Below are 14,904 nucleotides of genomic sequence, written 5' to 3' on the forward strand. Positions count from 1 at the left end.
AGGTTTGGCCTCCTCTTGGGGCAGTACCCCAGGCACCACATGGACAGTCAATTAACATTGTTTTCCAACCTGCTGTCCATGGCGGGCCTCAAACCTGAACATTGCCTGTTTTTACGTTTGAGATTTCAGAGACAGAAACTCAGGGTCCTTCTAGACATATATCCTAGACTAAAATACATAATTATTGTTTAAACATTTAAAGATGAGACCAACAGCGTAATGGCTATGTCGCTGGACTCCCATGTAGTCGACCATGGTTCGAGTCCCAGACCTGGCAACTTAAACTCACGCCGGGCCTGTGTGCGTGCCCAAGATCCCGAGAGGAGAATGGAGGAGAAGGGATTGCAGCATGGCCATCCCCCCTGGGGGGGCGGGATTTCTCGCTTTCTGTTCTTCTGTCTCTCTGGCAAGCCCATGTTCCCTATAGCAAAAACCTCTCCCCCCACCCCAAAAAAGTTTAAAGACACTTTGCCATCCCAAACACGTGCTGTGCAGTTGCTTTCTGCGGTGTGTAATGTTGGATGGTCCTCCCTGACTGTTGAGATGCTCCGCTCGCCACCGTGCAACACGATGAGTTTATTTATTTATTTCTCCCATGACTGAGACAGGCCCAGAGATCTAGAGAGACAAGAGGATCTCTGTGCCGCAATCACAATCCATCCCTAGCTTTGGAGTCTCAAATCGTGGGCATTGGGACTCTCTTATGTGGGTCAACGTCACAGTGCATCGGGTGTTCCCACCATGCCACCACCTGGCCCTGACCCGTCACTCTGTCCGTTAGCATCGTCTTTCCAGAAACAACACTAATCTCAAATCCGACCGTAGCGCTGGTATGTAAAAGCCTAATTTCGGGGCCAGAGGTGGCGTGGCTACAGTGCTGGACTCCCCAAAGGTCAACCATGATTTGAGTCCCAGATCTAAAATCATGTGGGCATATGTGTGTGCACACCCAAAATCCGGAGGAGGAGACCAAAGAATGGATTCAGCATGACCTTCCCCACCAGAGGTGATTTCTCTCTCTCTTTTTTCTCTGTTTCTGTCTCTCTCTATCTCTGTCTCTCTGGTGAGCACCTTATAACACACACACAAAAACTAAAAAAAAAGAAAAGAAAAAAAAAGCTCAATTTCACAGTTTTCCTGAATCTAGTTTCTCAAATATCTGGGCTGAGTAACAGATGAGCCATCACCGTTCGGGCCATCTGAAGACTCACTCTCAGGCTATGACTCCTCGGACTTTTGCATCATCTCACACCTCCGCCAGGATTACGGCGGCAGCTCCAGACTTCGCATCTGTGCAAAGTGGCTTGATGGCTTCTGATGGAAATTTCACAGTCACGAAATATCCACGTGGGAAGATTTTTGAAACTAGCCCGTCTCTCCCTGGACCTGAGGTAGAATACGCACTCCGTTGAACGGACGGCTGCCAGTGGCACGCCGAGGCGGGAGCGCTGAGGCCCGGGTCGGCTTTGCCCTGCCAAGTTTCCTTGGTGAAGTGGTTGTGTTGGCATCGCCCGCTCCTGGAGGGCCGGTCAGAGGCACGTCAGAAACGTCAGAGCAATAATTAGCAACGGCGTCAGGGCCTGGGCTGTTCTGATAGTGTGAAATCACGGCTGCCTTGGTCTTGGATGAACGAGAAAGAGAGGTTTCTGGAAGTCACGAGGACCTGACTTTGACTTCTTCCCACTTGGGTATAGGGGAAGGTATTTTTAGACTAGACCATTAAAAAAATAAAAAGAGGTTCAAAACGATGACTGTTTAAACTGACAACCACATAAGTCATTGGGTTTCCCTCAAAACGACCTGGCTTCTGAATGAATTGTCTGTAGATATCTGAGTCCGGCTGAGCGCAGGGCATTTTGCACACAGGGAAAGTTCATGATGCAGGGCCGTCAGCCCTGCAGTTCAGAAGGCAGTAATAGCTTGTGGCAGGCGTAGAAACAAGTGCGTCCTGGGGAATGTCTAGTTAGGAGGAACAAGCAGAGGTTAGGACAGAGGCCCCAGGGAGGCCGGACTGAGCAACCTAGGAATGGAGAGGATTTTTACAACAGCCAGCGTTGACAGAGCCCTCGTCTCGTTTTTGTCTGACGTTACACTAAGCTGTCAGCTTCCGGTGTTCTAGTCTCTTCTACTGCAAGGGAGAGAATCTTATGGAGTAGCCTCTATTACACCTCCTTATCTTACTAACGAGGAACTGAGACACGAACAGGGTACATGATCTATCTACGTCCCAGCCTAATGAGTAACAGGTGGAATTCCACATTAGCTTCTAGCTCCCAAAGCTGGTTAGGGTAGAAAGGGTGCGAGTGTGGACATGAGTACAGATGTGGATATGTAATATGTGTGTGCACATCAGCTGTGGTGTAGGCGGAAGACAGGACGGGGGCAGCATTTCAGATTCCACACAACGGGCAAACCTAAGCTTGAAAGTGAACACTGGCTTGGGCCAGTGGTGGTGGTGATGAAAATACTCGATGAACTGAGAAGTGGGGCTTACCTTAGGAAGGGCTGGATGGTCAGGGGATGGTTACGGAGGACCCCAGCGGGCAGGCCAGAGCACATGGCTAACTGAGTTAGCACGTGGCAGGGCATTTTGGCTGACCTGGAGCAGAGTCTCAATCATGTACCAGCTGGTCAATTAGGTGACCACCATATTGTGTCTGTGGGCTTTGGGCACACAGACCGAATATTGGGGAGATGGTCGGAGCCCAGAAGACCTGTGGGAAGGTACTTGAACTCTGGGTGTGGGATTTAGACAGATGGAAACTTCAAGGGTAAACTAGAGGTGGCCAGCAAAGGAGATGTGGGCTGAGCTTGAAAGAAGGGAGTGCCCGTGGGACCAGAAGATGGCTTAATGGTTATGTCACTGGACTCCCACCTGGTGGACTGCAGTTTGAGTCCCAGCCCTGTAGCTCAAAACTCACACTGAGCGTATGAATGTGCATGCTCAAAACCCCGAGAGGGAAATGGAAGAGAAGGGATTGCAGCATGGCCATGCCCCTGGGGGGGGTTCTCGCTTTCTGTCTCTGTCTCTCTGGTGAGTTCACGTGCCCCATAACAAACGTCTCTCTCTCTAAAAAAAGGGAAAAGAAAGCAGTGGCCAGTCTTCCCACTCCCGCCGGGGGCAGAGTTCTCCTGGTGAGTGTGAACCAGTGGCCATGAGTCTGCCATTGCTGAAACTCCCACGCCTCCCTGTGTACGCATCCCCATTTTACCGATAGTTCTCTGCTTTCCAACAAGGGGCCAGTCTCATCGCTCGATCCCTGGCCAGAGAAACCGCCCCGTTCTCCCCCAGATCGCAGACAGGACTCTCAAGTATGATTTTGGACCATGCACTCTTTTCTCCTTGTGCTCAGACTTGAGACTTTATCCATGAGTAAGCTGCATTTCCACAGTACACTGGAAACCACCCCTGCCATTTTCCCAGAGATTTCTGGAAATATAAACAAATGTAAAAAAAGTAGACGTGCAAGAGAAATGAGAAAACTGCTAATATGATATTTGGGGGCCGTGTAAGAGTCAGCCCCTGGGGATTCCCCAAAATGCTTGGGTTTGAGAACACTACACGGGGCAGGGCCTCCTGCGGGATTGGGAGGGGTGCACTGAAAGCCACAGAGCCACACGGAAATAGCGAGGCAGCTGCACATGTCAGCACGGGCTGGTGGTGCCCAGAGAGCCAAGTTAGTAAACACAGCCATGCTGGTATGATTCGGGCAGGCTGTCGGTGTCTCTGCACAGATCCTGTCTGGCCTGCGTGCCCGTGTTCATTAAGCAAAGACAGCAAGCCTTCGGCAGTCATGTCACTGACTGACACCAATGAATAAACAATAAAAGAGCAGAAGAAACACGAAGACCTTTATTTTTGCCCTGAGCCATGGTCTGCATACAAGATTTTGTCTTGGGGAAGCATGATTGATCACGGTGTTGGTGAAACTTATTCTTTGCCGATCTAAAGATGAACACAGATGTCAAAGCAGAAGGAATAGCTTAAGGCTGCTGTGTCCCTTGTCAAGACAGTGACAGCGCGAAGAGGCTGGGCTCCAAGAGTCCACTCGTAGATGGTCCTCGGGACACAAGAGCACGTCCCCAGAGAAGCAGCGCTCAGAAGGAGGCCTCGGCTGTAATGAGCTGGAAAACTCCGAGGCACCTCTGAGCCCTGAGTGTGCCGAGAGCCACCATGAACTGCGAGGGTGAGGATAGAGCCGGTCCCAGGAGCCACACTGGGGGTTAAGGACGTTTCCTTCGAAGGCTTGTTCATTTTTGGCACAGGTGTCTCAGGACTGGTTAGCAATAGATCATTACTTTTTATAAAAAAAACTTTTTATTTTAAAATAGCCTAAGACTCACAGAAGGTACAAGCATGGAAGAGCTTCTGTGCGGCCTCCACGGGGCTTTCCCAGTGATCCAAGTCTCCCAACCGCAGTACGCTGCCGGAATTGACCTCGTACAAAACAGTGAGCTGGAGTAGCGCTCTGGCTAGATCTGACTAGTTGCTTTTTTCATAAACAAATATAATGCTTTAGAATTACTAGATTGTTTTTTCTTTCTTTGTTTTGTTTTGCCATAAGGAGTGTGTGTGTTTCCCAGAGAGAGGGAAAGCAAGAACCCCCCCCCCCCCCAAAAACCCCCCCCCCCCCCCCAGAGAGATGGCCACACAGCAATCCCTTCTCCTTCATTCCTCTCTTGGGATTTTGGGCATTCACACACATGTGTGCAGCATGATTTTCAAACTGCTGGGTCCGGGACTCAAACTGTGGTCAGCCATGTGGGAGTCCAGGGCCTTAACCTTCACACTACCTGCTGGCCCTGATCATTTTATTTTTCAAGTGTTATGAATGCCAAAAATCTGGGCCGGCTCTGTGGCACCGCGGTAACACTCTGCTCAAGAGAAGCTGGATCCATACGGAAGATGGCGTGTTCGGTTCCCTGGCTGACCTGCAGTGCCGGCCACATATCCCTGACTGGCTAACTGAGCACCCTGGGGGAGGGAGCGTGAGACCTTGATGGGTGCTCATCTCTTTCTCTCTCCTCTCTCTCTGTCTCCCACTCTCATGAAATAAATAAACGAACTAAAATGCTAAAAATATCCATATTTTTACAATGAAAGTTTCCAATCTTTACTGTAAAAAATGTAACAGATGATAGTATTTCCGTGAAGAATGAAGTAGGCTTTATATTCACACAAGTTAATTTTTATATACAAAAGGCAAACTTTTTAAAAATGCACAATCTGAGTCCGAGTTGGCTCTATGCACAGTGGTTAAAGGCTACCTAAACCCCGCATGGCTGACAGTGGGGAAACAAACGATGCAAGTGCGCGTGTGCCCCAAATCCTGCTGAGATGCAGAACTGGAGGGAAAAGGGTTGGGGCGTGACAACACCCCACTGAGAGTTGCTTTCTCTCTCTCTCTGCTGAGTACACGTGCCCTCTGACAATTAAAAAAAAACAAAACTAATTTGTAACCAAAGGAATAATTTACGAAAAAAATTAACAGTTAATCGGAGTCAGGGGATTTACGAGTGTGTACACCTGGTCCTGTTCCCACTCAGCTATAAATTGAGCAGTCACTTTAGGCAAGTCATGTGATCTCTTTGGCTCATGAAATAAGGACATTAGATGGTGTGGCTTCTAAAATGTCTTTCAGTTGAAAGGAATCCTATGGTACGCCCACGTCAAAGGCACTCTGAGGAGGTCATTATGGAGAGCACAGTATGTTTTCACTGGGGCTCCTCAGTGCCCCGTGGCCTGTGGCCCTCCTGGAGGCACCGCAGCCACCATGTTCCCAGAGACCACCACAGCCACCAGCCCCAGCGCCTCTCTCTAGGCCACCTTCCGTGCACACCTGGATGGAAACACCACTCATACCACGAAACGTGTTGTGTGCACCTACTTGTGTTTGGCTAAAATAAAGAATTCCTATGGCGAGTCTACAAAGTATGTGTGATTTCATGAAACGCGGGATGGTGTAGGGCATGGTGGTTCCCTGTCTGCAGTCAGCAAGTGCAAGCCTCGTGAGCCATCATCCGGAGACTATTTCAAGCTGACATTACCACGACGTCACGCGTGAGCGTGGCCAGATCTCCTCGAATGGGATGTGTCTGGTGGTGTGTGTGAATTCACCGAGGAGAGCCTGGGTGTGAGCTGCAGACAGTCCAGTAGGACCATGGAGTGGCCCACACCATGGAGTGGTCGGGACTCCTCCACAGATGAGCTGAGAAGCTCATCCATCCAAAAAAAGGAAGCAAAGCCAACATCGAACACAGTCTTTGCAAGGTATTTGTTTTACAGGTCATGCAGGTGCCATTCCATTCCAAGAACTTTACCTCTATTACATAACTTTCAGTAACTATGTTAGCCTTTGGGGTTTTTTTTTAGATATTTATTTATTTCATGAGAGAGAGCCTGTGAGTGTGAGAGAGAGACAGACGCACTTGGCGGAGTCTCATCCTGCACGATCCCCTTCTCCCAGTCCTCCAGCCAAGCAGGATCTCGGACACTCTCCCCGCTTGTCAGGCTGACTCAGGATCCGGACCTGGGCAGCCATGTGGTTTCCAGCACTGCGGATCCGGACGCTTCTGCCTGCACCACGCAGCAGGGCCCTCGTCAGTTTTCAAGTTCAATGAGTTGAGAAGTTTAAATCAAGTTTGCATGGATGCCTGCCACTTCCCGAGATGGCTTGCTCATCTTTGAAGGTTACACAATGTGACTTACGTACATTAAGGGTCAGAGGTGGTGGGTCTCTCCTGAATTTCCTCCCCAGAGGAACCGTGATCAAACCATGGAAGGCATCTCAGAAAGACAGTTTCCTCCGTAATGAGGCCCCCTAGCAGCCCCTCGGGGCAGTACCGCAGAAGCGCTTAGTGACTGGAAGTGGCCTCTTCAGGAGCCCTTCTCAGGCCCCCAGTAACACGTTACCACGGCGCAAGCAATTTGTGTTCTTTTACACTCTTTTTCACAAAGAGTACACTTTTTCCTTTTCACTTTCCATCTTTGATGACTGAAAAAAAAATTAAATTAAAATAGAAGAACCAGCAAAGCCGTGTGGAGACGCTGACGTTAGGGCTGGCTAGGCTCACTCCCGAGCTAAGTGGCTCTGCTAGTCTCAAATGTATGCAAGTCAAGTTCACATGTCTCCTGAATGAAGGGCGATTACATGTTCTGAGCTTCCAAGGCCATGCTAGAATGGACATGGCATATAAATGAAATATTCTACGAGAGTTTCTTTAGCTCAGTGGGGAAAATGCCACTCATCAGATGGGATGCTTTGTGACGCGTACTAGGGGGGAGGGGGGATGCCTTTCCTAGAACTGCAGAGACCCCCAGGGAGTATCTTGGGATCCGCACTTCCTGGCTGCACTGACCTGCAGGAGGGGGACCACTTTCCCACTTACAGCTGCTCCACTCTCCTCTCCCTGCAGCAGGCAGTCCTCGCCAGCTGGGTCTGTTTTCTGCTCAACTACAGTTACCCTCAACCCTGCACTGGAGACAGCCCCTTCCGCATGCTCGGGGTGGCACAGGAGAAGCCTGTCTGGCGCTCTGGCCCTAAATTAGCTCCAAGAGTCGCGATGTGCTTCACTCTGTGGCTGTTGTTGTTGTTTTGTTTTAATTGCTAGAGGGTGTGAGCACTTGCCAGCTAGAGAGAGAGAAACAGAGAAAAGGAAAACACCTCCCAACAGGGCGTGGTCACACTGTGAGCCTTTTTTCTTATTTCTTCTTCCCAGCAGGATTTTGGGCATGCATAGATGCCCAGCAGGTTTCACAAGGTGACAGGGTTGGGATCTGAACCATCATCACCAAGTGTGATCTGACTCCCCATATACAGGGTCCAACCATTTCGCTATGGGGCTGGCCTTCATGGTTGTTACAATAGCACCAAACCCCCAACCATGGAAAGGAAAGCGATGAAGACTTACTCGTCTATACATTAGCAAATACGAACCCTAGAAGTCTCCTAGGAGTACGTAAATTTTCCGACCTTACCATAATTCAATTCTGAAAAGTTTAGTCCTATTTAGCATCTTTTATCTTGGCTACCACCTTCTCTGAAGATGACTCTCAGATTCAAGATGTTTCAAGTATAAAGAAAGCAATTATTTTAAAAGGATAATAACATTTGTAACATTGCCCTGAAAAACAGAAACTTTCTTCTAGGGAAGGGCAAATTGTAATCAACGGACAAGCAAAAGATAATTATTAGTCCATTTACATCAATGTTAGGGTTTAATTATAGGCCAGAGAACAATGGAAGTTCTCTGTAGTTTCACTACATTCACATACTAAGGTAAAAAAAGCTCTTCCATGCCAAATAAGGAGAGAATGAGAGTCCCAAACATTTTTCCCCACTTGTTAAAAAAAAGAAAGAAAATATGATTGCGCAGTTTTTTCCTTAGGCTTGAGAACATGCACTAATTCACTTGCCAAATTTTCTTCCAACGGCTCTTGGGAAAAAAGTTGTATTTCCACATTTAATGTAGTATACTCAACAAACTCATCTTTATTGTGCATTACGTTGCCCAAACAACACAAATGCCATTAAAATGAGTTATTTTGGAAAGTCAATACATGCTGAAGTTTCTCTAATATCTGATCTATCCATTCCTAAATACAGTAAAAATACCGGCTATAAAATTTCCAATCAATAAGCTGAAGTGATGACCTTTTCAAAAAAAATTCACGTTGGGACCAGCAGATGGCGCAATGGCTGTTGCTGGACTCGCACGCGGTTGACTGCAGCTCAAGTCGTGAACCTGCTGGTTTAAAATTCATGCTGGGCAGGTGTGCGTGTGTGCCCTAAGTCCTGAGAGGAGAATGGAGGAGAAGGGGTTGTAGCATGGCCATCTCCCTGGGGGATGATTTCTTGCTTTCTCTCTCTCTCTGCCTCGTTCTGTCTCTCTGGCAAGTGCATAGCAAAACTCTCTCTAAAAATAAAAGAATTCAAGTTAGTATGTCTTACAAAGCTCCAGGCCATGAAACAATCATTCTTATTGGACCAATAACTACTGATCGCCATGTCTACACGCGTGCCGTGCCACGACTTCCTGTGACTGCGGAGAGCTCTGCGCAGTCCTTGCTGCTAGGCACACGGAGCAGCTGCGGGCCCTTGACCGCGGCTCCTGAGACAGGCAACTTCTCTTTACACTTCATCTTGTTTTTTTTTTTGTTGTTTTTTGAGAGATTTTCACTGTAGGGCGCGTGCGCTCGCCAGACAGACAGAGAGAGACATAGAGACAGAAAGCGAGAAATCACCCCCCAGGGGGGATGGTCACGCCGCAATCCCTTCTCCTCCATTCTCCTCTTGGGATCTTGGGCACGCACGCACATGCGCCCGGCGTGAGTTTTAAGCCACCGGGTCCGGGACACGAACCGCGGTCGACTATGTGGGAGTCCAGCGACATAGCCATTACGCTAACTGCTGGTTCCCTTTACACTTCATCTTAAGTACTGTCCATTTAAATTGCAACAGATAGCTAATGGGTACTATATTGGATGGTGCAAATAAGGAATAGATACTGATTAATTTTTTTAGAGACTTTGGCGTAGGGCACATGCACTTACCAGACACACACACAGAGAGAGAGAGAAAAAGTGAGAAATCATCCCCCAGGGGAGATAGCCACGCCACAATCTCTTCTTATCCATTCTCCTCTCAGGATTTTGGGCACGCACGAACACATGCCAGGTATCAGTTTCAAGCTGTTGGGTACAGGACTCGAACCATGGTTGGCCACGTGGGAGTCTAGCACCTTAACCACTTCACCACCTGTTGGCCCCAAGTCAAAAGATATAAAGATGAGAATGATCAGCTTTTCTCTCAAAATTCCTACAAAGCCATAGAGAAAATAAAGTGCATACATGATTTAAAATCAAGGTCAATTGAATTTGTGTAGAACTTAAGAAAATGTAACTTTGGGGGTCCAGCAGATGGCATGGTGGTTAAGGCACTGGACTCCCATCTGGCCGACTACGATTCGCGTCCTGGACTTGCAGGCTTGTTTTCTCACTTTCTCTTTCTGATGAGCACACATACCATGTAGCAGGTTGAGAAATAATAACAATAACTTTTTTTAATTAAATAATTTAAAATTAAAATTACATTAAAATTAAAAAATCAAATAATTTTTTAAAAGAAAGGAAATGTAAATTGTGTATGCCCAAGAAGAGCCAAGGCAGTTCTGTAAAGGAGCAAGGTGAGAAGGGGCTGGTCCTGTCAGGCATCAAGAGTGCTCATGGGAGTAGTCCTGCATGTGGGAGGTCAGCGCAGAGACGGGCAGGAGCAGTGGGACGGAGTGAGGGCTCGGGAACAGTGTTACCCACGGGGGGACCTAATGTAGGACCGAGGTGCGGTGTGAGTCAGGGCAGAGGATGATTGTCCCATAAGAGCACTCAGACAGTGAGTCGTCTGCGTGGGAGGAACGGGGAAAACCAGACCCCCGCATGCTCTGGACAAAGGCAGCTTTGATCTGAAAAACGCGATCGAATGAGAATGTACAGGAGAAGGTACTAAGATCTCGGTCCAGAGCACAATTTTTGTGGAAAGATTCAAAAAGGAGAAGCTGTGAAGGAGACCGGTCCACTTTATGGCACTGGGATTTAAAATGTGTGATCCCTAGACACTGGGAAGTTGAAAGACAAGCCTCAGACTGAGAAGAGAGTATGTTCATACCTGACAAAGAAGTAGAACATGCAAATACATACATAAGTTATCCAAAACCAATCAGAAAAGACAAAACAGAAATAACAAAGAAAACACGAGCAGAGAACAGGATGACACAACTCACTGAAAAAGCACCCTGAATGACGCGTAAATACAAGCGGAAACTGGCTTCGGTCTGACCAAATAAGGGACTTGTAAACCGAATGATGAGACCGTCTCTACACTGACCGCGTGTGCTCGTATACTGGGGCCTAACAAGTGCAGGTGCGGCGTGGATGCGGACGACTCCTGGGGTGGACATGGCTGGGACCACCTCTAGAAGCAATCTCGCAGCGTTCCGCTAGAGCTCAGCATACGCTCACCACACGGTCGAGCTGTTTGCTTCTAGGTGCTTACCTTGCATCAATTCTTGCACAAACACGTGGCAAACATGCGTAATACCTTCACAGCGGTATGGTTTCTGGGTTTTCTAGTGAAAAACTAACAGGGAGCTAGGTGCCTCTTAATAAGGGGTGGAAAGCTGTTGTATGGACACTTTTAAGGTCTCAAAATATACTGTAAAGAGAGAAAAAGAAGCGATGGAAGAGTATGGAGCCATTTATATGGGTTTTCTGAGCACTCCAAGTACTACCTGCTCCTTGTGTGCAATGCCCATGGGTTAAAAGAATTAAAACGCTGGGGACCAGAAGTTAGCGTAATGGCTATGTCACTGGACTCCCATGTAGTCGACCATGGTTCACGTCCCGGACCCGGTGACTTAAACTCACGCTGGGCGCTTGTGCGTGCGTGCCCAAGATCCCAAGAGGAGAATGGAGGAGAAGGGATTGCAGCGTGAACATTCCCCCTGAGGGTGATTTCTCGCTTTCTGTCTCTCTGTCTCTCTCTGTCTGTCTGGCGAGCGCACGTGCCCTATAGCGAGAAAAACCTCTCCAAAAAAAAGTAAAAAAAAAAAAAAAAGAATTAAAACCCAGACAACTTCTACCAGTTACACCTGGGCAACAGAGGCCCAGGCCCTTGAGGAGCTCACTTGGCCTTTCCTGGGTCTTCTCCCCACCCCACAAGGCCAAGGGGGGGTGCCCACCTGGGGTCCACCCTGACATTGACCATGTGCTGGAAGAGGGGACCCAGGAGTCCCTGCCCATGGCCCTGAGCCCTTCTCCCAGACCCAGCCCTGAAGGACGGGCCGCTTTGGAGAGTAAGGAAGACGGGGCTAGGACCTGAGGGGCAGGAAGACTTCAGTCATGTCTGTGATGTGCTCATATGTCATTTGTTTTACTTTGCTAAATCGTTTCAGTTTGCATTTTACTTTGCTCTACATGTGCTTGCTGGAGAGACAGAGAGAAATGAGAAAGTATTCTCCCCTCCCCGGGGAGGGGGGTTGGCCATGCTGCAATCTCATCTCCTCTATTTTCCTCTTGGGATTTTGGGTATGCACACATGCTTGCTGTGTTTTTTAAGCCACCAGACCTGGGACTCAAACCCCACAGTCAGCCATATGGAACCCAGCTGTCTTAACCAGTGCACCACTAACCGGCCCCACATTAGTTTTATAACAACGTGCCTGAAGCAAATATAACGTGATGACACTTGCTTATTCTGGGGAAGTGGTATTTTTTAGTGCTCGTTTTATTAATGGCTGACTTGTGTTTCAAGGACTAGTCTAAGAGATTTATATGAAACATTACAAGGTCCAAGGACCAGCAGGTGGCGTCGTGGTTAAGGTGCTGGACTTTCACATGGTTAACTATGGTTGAATTCCAGACCCTGTGGCTTGAAAGTCATGCCAGGCATGTGTGTGTGCATGCCCAGAATCCTGAGAGGAGGAAGGAGAAGGAATTGCAGGATAGCCTTCCCCTCTGGGGAGTAATTTCTTACTTTCCTTCTCTCTGATGAGCTCATGCACCCTATGGCAAAACCAAAAACCAGGAACCAGCAGTTAGTGTAATGGCTATGTCGCTGGACTCCCACGTAGTTGACCGTGGTTCGCGTCTGGGACCTGGTGGCTTGAACTCACGCCGGGCGCATGTGCGTGTGTGCCCAAGATCCTGAGAAGAGAATGGAGGAGAAGGGATTGCGGCGTGGCCATCCCCCCTGGGGGGTGATTTCTCGCTTTCTGTCTCTATGTCTCTGTCTGGAGAGCGCACACGCCCTATAGTGAAAACCTCTCTAAAAAAAAAAGAAAAAAAAAAGCCAAAAACCAAAACCAACCAAACAAAAAAATGCAGGTCCATTATTGCTCAGTTTTATAGAAGAGAGCTAGACAACTTGCCCAGTGTCACTGGTCATAGGAAGAAGGGGGAGTTTGAACTCTGTGGGTCTCACCTTCCACCCCGCTCTCTTAGTAATTACATTGGGTCTATTTGCACATTTGCTCAGATTACTTTGTTTTTTAATAATGTAACTAAAACTTAAGTCCCAGACAACCACAATGCAAAGGCAATGGTAGCATTCCGCAGAAGTTGTTAGAGCTGTTAGGAGCACAGGCCAAGAGTACGCTTGTAGGGAAGGGAGTCGCGATGTTGACTGGGGGACGCCTTTGCCATGGAGGTGTTGACATGAGAACCAGGCCAGCTGGGCAGTGAGGGGGCAGGGGGCAGAAGGCAAATTTCCAAGAGGAAGGAACTTCATGTGAACAGGCATACATTTAGGACATCCAAACATTTAAGGATTAGCAAGTAGTTCTGTTTGGCTGTCCGTAAGGAGACAATTTGGTGAGGGACATAGATTAGGACCTTCAAAGGGAGGATGAGGGGACTTAATTTGGAAAACAGAGAGAGCCACTGAAAGTGGCCCCTCTGAACTGCATCATGGGAAGATGACCTCGCGTGCAGGCTGGGTGCTACACTGAGGGGCACCCAGGTCACCTCCTGGGATGACCGTCTAGCTGGGAGGCACCGGGGTGCAACGAAGACGGTGGGCATGCATGAGCAAAGGAAGGGGCGTGGGAGTGGGCATGTGCTGGGGTGGGGAGGCCAGATGAGCCCTTTATTCCACGATACTTACTGAGCACTGCTAGGTCCCAGCACTGCTGTAGGTGGGGGCAAAGCAGAGGGGAGCAGAACAGGCACCGCTTTCTGCCCTCGGGGAGCTTGAGGTATAGCTGCAGGACACAGGGAAGCTAAACAAACGAGATGAACACGGAAAAGTAAACCATCAACAGAGGATAAAAATATGCATAGGATACATGGCAGCAAAGGCTGCGGAGGCCGAGCAGGAAAGGAAGCCCCTTGAGGAGTGTCCATCTGGTGAGGGGGAGCCACGCCAAGGTGACATTTGAGTGAGGGCCTAGGGGGCCAGAGGTCTCTTGATGATACTGAGATTCTGAATCTGGTCCAGGACATGTTTACACCGAAAGGCAGGCCAGGAAAAGGCCAGATTGGGCCTGGGGTCCAGAGGACAGGTAAACACATGGACTAGACTGGGGGACTAGCCCCCCCGAAGACACGGGGCTAGTCAATGAAAGGTGGGAAAGAAGGGAAAGTCATTGAAAGGCGGTGTCAGGCCTACTCTAGTAGCAGGTCAACCAGAGAGACGGAGCAATGGACCCCAGCATCCCGGGGCCTGGTCTGTGTGCCCCCACACTAGGTGTTTCCTCCCACCCAGCGTCCGTAAGCCCTAGGACAGCCTCCGATGGTGGGCATTATGAACTCAGCCACTAGGAAAAACAGCAGTAATAGTAGCTGCCACTTAGAAAGCGTATCCTGTGTCCTGGGCCTTCTGGTGCTTCATCCACAGTCATCAATCACTCTTCCCAGCAACCCTCTAAGGCTCGCAGTGTTTTGGCTTCACTGGACAACTGAGGAAGGCAGGAGCTGGCAGGTCAAATTGGTCCTGGTCATGGGCTGGGGCGGCAGTGAGGCTGGGCTGAACCTAGACAGCCTCAGCCTGGTTCCTCCTGGGTGTGGAAGGAGGGGAGGTGGTCTGTGCTTCCTCAGCCTCTCCTGCCCACGGAGAAAAGCTTGCTAAGGGCGAGCCCGGTGGCTAACCGCGCCTGGAGAAGAGCAGCGAAATTCTGAGAGGCGTGGGAGAGGTGGGAGGCCAGGCCAGGCCAAGGCAGAACTGTCTGCGGTGCACCTGAGAGACGTGGGAGAGGTGGGAGGCCAGGCCAAGGCGGTGCTCTCTGCGGTGCACCTGAGAGACGTAGGAGAAGTGGGAGGCCAGGCGAAGGCAGCGCTCTCTGCAGTGCACCTGAGAGGCACTGTCAAAGGCTGGCCCAGAAACACAGGTGACCTGGCCGGCAAGGGGTCCCAGT

General features: G+C 49.3%; 1 long non-coding RNA gene across 1 annotated transcript in view; it reads right to left on the bottom strand.

Moving 5' to 3' along the window:
- Positions 1-6,404: 6,404 nt before the first annotated feature.
- LOC114008463 (uncharacterized) overlaps positions 6,405-14,904 on the bottom strand; it is a 10,842-nt gene continuing 2,342 nt past the window's right edge. The window contains exons 2-3 of the long non-coding RNA XR_003549994.1: positions 13,656-14,840; positions 6,405-6,995 (exon numbers count right to left, since the gene is read on the bottom strand). This is a non-coding gene — a long non-coding RNA (uncharacterized LOC114008463). The remainder of the gene's footprint in view (positions 6,996-13,655; positions 14,841-14,904) is intronic.

This window comes from Tupaia chinensis, unplaced genomic scaffold (assembly GCF_000334495.1).
Source record: "Tupaia chinensis unplaced genomic scaffold, TupChi_1.0 Scaffold000346_1, whole genome shotgun sequence".
Classification (NCBI taxonomy): domain Eukaryota; kingdom Metazoa; phylum Chordata; class Mammalia; order Scandentia; family Tupaiidae; genus Tupaia; species Tupaia belangeri.